Below are 7,036 nucleotides of genomic sequence, written 5' to 3'. Positions count from 1 at the left end.
TGACTAATAAGCAGTCAGAGGGAAGTAGAAGAACCAAGGGACCTAAAAAAATCACCTAACTGGATAATCAGCCATGACATCATCAAGGTATGACTGTCATTACCATTTCTACTGTCAGTTGAAACACTTAATTTTCATAGAGCCTGTCTCTCATGGCCTAAACACAGTTGAACAGGGACTTGGAGACTGACACCAAAAAAATTACAAATATCAGAGGCGGCAATGTAACTGATCTACCTGCTTTCCATAATTTCCCTTGCTGTGCCTGGTAATTATCAAAATTCCTTCCCACTGATGCCTTGGCTGTGAAGTTATAATGCTGAATCTGAGACAGCACAATCACATCCGTGGTAATAGACTGTAATGATGTGAAAACCAGATCATGACTCCCTGGTAATATTCATTGTGCTGTGTTGTGACAAGAACTTATAAACAGACGAAGATAGCTGCAATGATAGCAAAGGGAACTTGAATTATTACTGGCAAAGCTAATTACTTTTCTACAAATTTCTCCTTGGAGTGACTTACAGCAGAGCCAAGAAGCTTTGGTTTCTGGATCAGGAGAACTTGATTTTAGTTCCAGACTAACCCTGGCCTTGTTCTTGGGTAAGATTCCAGGGTAAGATTCTGGGAGGCAGTGAAATAGAGTGGGGGTTGGGGGGAGAAGGACCTTTGGAGTCATGGGATCTGAATTCGAATCCCATTCCTTATGATTACTTCCTTTGTGGGATTTTTAGCCTTCCTAGGTCTTGAGTTCTTCTCTGTGAGGATGTTGACTTCTGAGGTTCCTTCCAGATCAAGATCTTTGATCTTATTATATTCAATTCAATGCACATTTATTAAGTGCCTACTGTGTGTCAGCTGTGAGGCAGCTAGGTGGTACAGTGGATAGAATCCTGGGCCTAGAATCAGGAGGAGTTGAATTCAAATCCAGCCTCAGACACTAGCTGTGTGACCCTGGGCAAGCCACTTCACCCAGTTTACCTCAGTTTCCTCATCTGTAAAACAAGCTGGAGAAGGAAATGGCAAACCACTGCAGTAACTTTGCCAAGAAAACTCCAAATGGGACCACAGTCAGACATGACTGAAACAACTGGACAACTGTGTGCCAGGTGGTAAGGACATAGATAAAAATGAAAAAGTCAGAGACTTTTCTGAAAAATGAAAAAGGTCAGAGACCTCAAGGAGCTTACAATTTTGAATGGAAGAGTAGGGGAGAATATAACATTTACACAGATAAGTAAATGCCAAGTAAGTAAAAATTAACTGGGGTCAGAGAATGGGAACAATTCAGAGGCAAGTATTCCAACGGGCTGATGCAATTGCATATTTATTATCTACCTACTAAGTTCACAGCCCAGTATGAAGCACTGCTTTTAGAAAGACAAAAGCCTAATCTTGTCTTTGTTTATTCATTTACAAAACGGGTAGCAAAGTAGAATAGTGGTCCCAACCAATAAATAGTTATAAAGCTCCTTGAATGTACCCCAGGATATAAATATACATAATTCTAATTAAAGTTCTTTGTAAGACAAAAATTATACTTAGTATACTTGGTTATCTGTAGAAAAATATAGCAAGCAAATTATTTTTCTACAATATATCAAATCAAGGGGGAAACAAGACAACAAACCAAGCTAAGAAATTTGTTTACCTCTGTGGTTTCCAGAGAAAAAGATTAAAAGCAACCAATTTAAAACTACATGTATTTTTATTACAAAACAAAATTCAGAGTCATCTTTGCAAAATTCAAATCTTTCCCAAGGGAAATTAATGAATACTATTAAAATCGAATCCAGTTTATAAGGATCCAGGGAGAGGTTCATTTGGGAAGGGAATAAATAATCTTCACATGGAGCATTTGTGACACACCTGTAGTGCTCTCCTCCTAGGCTCAGGTAGGAAAAGAATTGCATTTCTATAGGTACTAATAACATCTCTACATTATTTTATGGTTTCCCCAACACATACTCCATCCAGTGACACTGGCTTCCTGGCAGTTCTCACAAGGCACTCCATCTCTTGGTTCTGGGGGGTTTTCTCTGGCTGTCCCCCATGTCCTGAAAAGGCCAAGGTCCCCCACTGCATCCTGGGCCATCTCTAGTTATCTTGATCCATATCTGGCCACTGGACCCAGATGGCTCTGGAGGAGAAAGTGAGGCTGGTAACTTTGCACAGCCCTCCCTCACTTAAATCCAATTCACTTGCCTGTCATGGCGTCCCATGGCTGGAATGTTCTCCTTCCTCAATCCTGCCAAATCCTAAATAAAATCCCATCTTCTACAGGAAACCTTTCCCAATCCCTCCTAATTCTAGTGAAGAGGTGTAGGGGTTTTGGGGTGCTGAACCCCATGATCACGACACGGATCTGCCTGAATGAATTCAACCCAAATCTTCTTCCAGCCGGAGAAAGAGTTTATTAAAGATAAAGCATATAGGCCAGACTCCCAAGGAACCCAAACATCAGTGATCTAATTGGGGCTAGAGTGAATAGGCCAGGTGGATCTTAAACCAGGTGACCCCCATAAGAACGAATGGGCATGAGATTCTCAGCTCTTAGGCTTGAGAACAGCTTAGCCTCAGAATGGGGGCTAGGGGCTAAGGTGGCCAGGTGACGTCTGAATGGGGGTCTAAATGGGGGAGGCCAGGTGACCCCCGTAAGGACAAGCGGGCTTGAGACAGTCTCAGTCTCTAGGGGTGAGAACAGCTCAGCATCAGAATGGGGGCTAAGGTGAATCTTAAGTACAGAAAGACTGTGGGAGGGATCTAGGAGTGGCCAAGTAGTTTGGAGTGATGGGAGGAGGGGTCTAAGGAGATTTGGATGGGAGTGGCTAGTAAGCTGGAGTGAACGGAACTCCTGGGTCCTGGACCTCATGGTGCCTAGCTAGGATTAAGGGTGGGAAATGGCCAAAAGCCACAGGAAAGTAAAACAATGGGAAAGGTCAGTTGAAGGGGGGAGGTGGTTGAGAAAAAGGGTCCAGGTGTTTGGAAGGTCTGAGAGATTTGAACAGACAATGAGGATAGATAATGAAAGGAGCTGGAAGGGGGGAAGTTTGCTTTCAAATGGAGCTAAAGAGAGAGAGACACAGGAGCCAGGTTCGTTTCAGGGCCAGGGAGGAAAGGCGCATATCAAAAGGTCAACAAATGGGAGCCAAATTCCTTTTGGCAAAAAGGGGCAAAGGTAAACCCCTTCACTAGTGCCTTCCTGTTAGTAATTATTTCCTGTTTTTCCCCATACATAGCTTATTTGTACATATCTGTTTGAGTGTTGTCTCCCCCTTTAGTTTGTTAGCTCCTTGAGGGTAGGGACTGTCTTTTGTCTCTTTTTGTAGCTCCGGAACTTTGCACGCTGCCTGGCACATAGTAGGCACTTAATAAATGTTGATTGATTTTTCCAGCTCTCCTATAGTAGGTGTGAGGCCTGTGTTCTAGAAATGACCCGTTTTTTCCATTTTACATCAATGAGAATTTTTAAAAAATTTAATGCTATATATTAGATGCATGAAATATAAACTTCAGTTTGACAGATACTAATCATGTCAGAGAATTTGAAGTTTAATGTGTCATTCTATTCTTTGAGAAATCTCATTAAGCTCGGGTATTGTCAGCTTTCTCTTCCTAGGGTAAGGTTTTGTTTCTTTTGTTCTGGTTTGGAATATTTGAAACAAAAGCACCCATGTTATAGTATTTATTTAGTCTTAGAATAAATGAAACTTTAATCCATGGACGTTTTCCTTAAGCCTTTTACTTCTCTCCCTCTCTTTCTGTTTTTCTTTCTTTCTCTGTTTCTGTCTTTCTCGGTCTCTCTGTCTGTCTCTGTGTCTCTGTCTGTCTCTTTCTTGTCTCTGTCTATCTCTGTCTCCGTGTCTCTGTGTTTGTGTTTCTGCCTCTGGCTGTCTGTCTGTCTCTATTAAAAACCACATTTCCCCTGGCAAAGAACTCCTTTGATTTCTCAAGCTGATGATTGCTTGTATGTTTCACATTTCAACAAGAGAACTCAAAATGTAACTCAGCTCCGTAGGCATTTGTACAGTCTTTCCAAAGAGTAGTGGCTTTGGAGTCAGAGGACCTGGATTTGAATTCTGCCTCTGCCACCACCTGTGTGACCTCGGGCAAGTTACACAATCAGGCACTAAAGTGTACTATTCCAACAATCAGTGATAGTCTCATAGATTTAATAACTAGCATTTCTATAGCAGTTAGGTGGCGCCATAGTGCACAGAAGCCTGGAGTCAGGAAGACTCATCTTCATGAGTTCAAATTTGACCTTACAACTTGGGCAAGTCACTTAATCCTGCTTATCTCAGTTTCCTCATCTGTAAAATGAGCTGGAGAAGAAAATGGCAAACCACTCCAGTACCTTAGCCAAGAAAACCCCAAATGGGGTCACAAAGAGTCAGACACAACTGAAGTGACTGAACAACAAAAATTTATATAACACTTTGAGGTTTGTAAGATTTGTATGTTATCTCATTTAAGTCATGTAACAACTCTGGGAAGTAGGTGCCCATTTTATCCCTATTTTACAGTTGAGGCAACTGAGGTCAAAAGAGGTCAAATAAGTTATCCTGGCTCAACTCACCAGAGACAGCTGTGTGGTGCAGTGGGTAGAGTGCTGGGCCTGGAGTCAGAAAGACCTGAGTTCAAAACTGACCGTAGACATTTACTTACTGACTCTGTGACACAGGTTAAGTCACCTACCCCCTGTCTCAGTTTCCTCAATTGTAAAATGGAGACAATAATAACACCTACCTTCTAGGGTTTCTTTGAGGAACAACTGAAATAATATTTATAAAATGATTAATATAGTGCCTGGCACATAGTAGGCCCCTAAAAAATACTTATTTCTTTCCTTCACACAGTTAGAATCTGAGGTAGGATTTGAACTCAGGTCTTTTTGCCTCCAAGTTCAGTGCTCTAGACACCATGGTACCTAGCTGCCTCATATTTAGAGTTTGGAAATGACCTTTTAAAAGTCATCTTGTTCAGCCCTTTCGTTTTTTAGTTGAGGAGCCTGAGGCCTAGAGATGATGGTGGATTGCCCAAAGTCCTGTGGGAATTGAGAGAAGAGATGTGGATTGAAATAGTCAAGGAAGGTTTTATGGAGGAATTAGGGATTTGGTAGGATTTGGCTATGTAGCGAAAGTGGGAGAGGACATTATTCCATTTGGTGGAAACAGTAAGAACTGAAGCCAGAATGTTTCAAGAAACAACAACTGAAAAAATGTCATTAGTGGATCAAGAGCCGGCTTTGGATTCAGAAAGACCTGAGTTCAAGACTTTTCTCTGACACATACAGGGTGTGTGACCTTGGGCAAGCCACTCTCTCAGTCTTCCCTAAGACGAAACGTTAGACAACAGTTGCACGTGTATATTGGTAAAGTGAGTTCCCTCGCCGGGAGTTCCTTCCATCCCAATGTCCCAGAGTCTACACCCACAGGGGCCATGTCCTGAATTTTCTACTTCTGCCAAAAGGCAGGGTCCCCCCCCCCCCTCCTGCCAGAGTCTTGTGTGCCAAGGTCAGAATTCTCTCCCCAGGATCCCCCCCAGAGGAATTTGTCTTAAAAAGTTAATTTGAGGCAGATGTGTGATGGTAACTGGTTAACAGAAAACTCTCTGAAAATTTTGTGACATGCTTTTTAGTTTAATATGCTATAATAACATTTTCCCCATCACTTTGTTAAATCTAGTGAATAAACCCTCCCCCCCCAATAAATCAAGCCATACTTTATAGCATTTGCTGATTTCTGAGGTGTAAAACGTTAATACTGAAAATTTAACGATTGGCTAGAGCCAGCTCACTCCCCTGATTTGAGGGCACTTTTTATACTTTTCACCTTAGGTACAGTTTATGATGGGCAGTTAGGTGGTGTAGTGGATAGAGCACTGGGCCTGGAATGAGGAAGATCTGAGTTCAAATCTGGCCTCAGACACTTAACTAGCTGTGCGACCCTGGGCATGTCATTTAGTCCCTATTTGCCTCAGTTCCTCATCTTTAACATGGAGATACATTGGAGAAGGAAATGGCAAACCACTCCAGTATTTTTGCCATGGGGTCACGTAAAGCTAGACGTGACTGAACAACAACATTTTGTGTTGTTTGGTCCGGGTATCAAAAAAATGCTAATTATAGCTTTGACTGTTGAAGAGCTAGCTGAAAAAAAAATTCCCATGTGAGATACCAGGCCTTTCGGCAAATTTCTCGACAGCAGATGCAGGACACCACTGAGACTTCCCCCTAGCTCTTTGTAGGGTAGCAGACAGTTCAACAACCCATGAGGTAGATGCCTGATCTTTCTCTGGAATAGATAATAGTTTCCCCCCTAAGTAAATCTATTGCATTTTCATTGCTGGTAATAAGAGACTTGGCAGTCTTGTATATTATCTAGGTGGGGAGCCTTTGGGAAAGAGGCAAGGGAAGAGAAAGAGAATGATACCTGGGGAGGAATCCAAGAGCTCAAAAGAAGATTGATAGTGATAAAGCCAGCTGAGAGTGATTCAAGCTCAGGAGTCCCTTATGGGCCTAGGTTTAATAGAGCCTTTCTTTTAAAGAAAAGAAGTAAATCTAGTAAGCTAAACCTTTTGAGTCAATTGGGAATGGCTGTATTTCTTTTATGTTCATTATTTTTGAGACTTTGCTGATTTTAATGAGTCCCAGTTCCATCCAATTGGGAGGGGGTTCTCAAACGGTTCTGTGAAGGTGGCTCATCTGTTTGGCCCATTGGCATCTGTTTTATTCCCTGGAAGAGAGAGAAGGGGAGAGCGAGAAGGAAGAGGTGAAGGGAGGAGGAAATATTGGCCATAACCTGGATTCAAGCCCCATCTCAAATACTTTCTGTATGACCCTGGACAAATCCTTTAACCTGTTCGTGCCCCCATCTCCCACTTGTTTCCCTAGGGGAAGTTCCCTAGTAAAATCACAAATCTCATCCAAGAAAAAGAAGGTGATTAAATAGCTGCAGCCTGGCTAAGCTACACCTCACTGGCTCCTACCTAACTTTGCATCTCCAGCAAACTTGAGGGCCTTATTCCTGCT

Source organism: Vombatus ursinus, unplaced genomic scaffold (genome assembly GCF_900497805.2).
Source record: "Vombatus ursinus unplaced genomic scaffold, bare-nosed wombat genome assembly UNPS02014807.1, whole genome shotgun sequence".
Classification (NCBI taxonomy): Eukaryota; Metazoa; Chordata; class Mammalia; order Diprotodontia; family Vombatidae; genus Vombatus; species Vombatus ursinus.
This window is presented reverse-complemented; position numbering follows the sequence as displayed.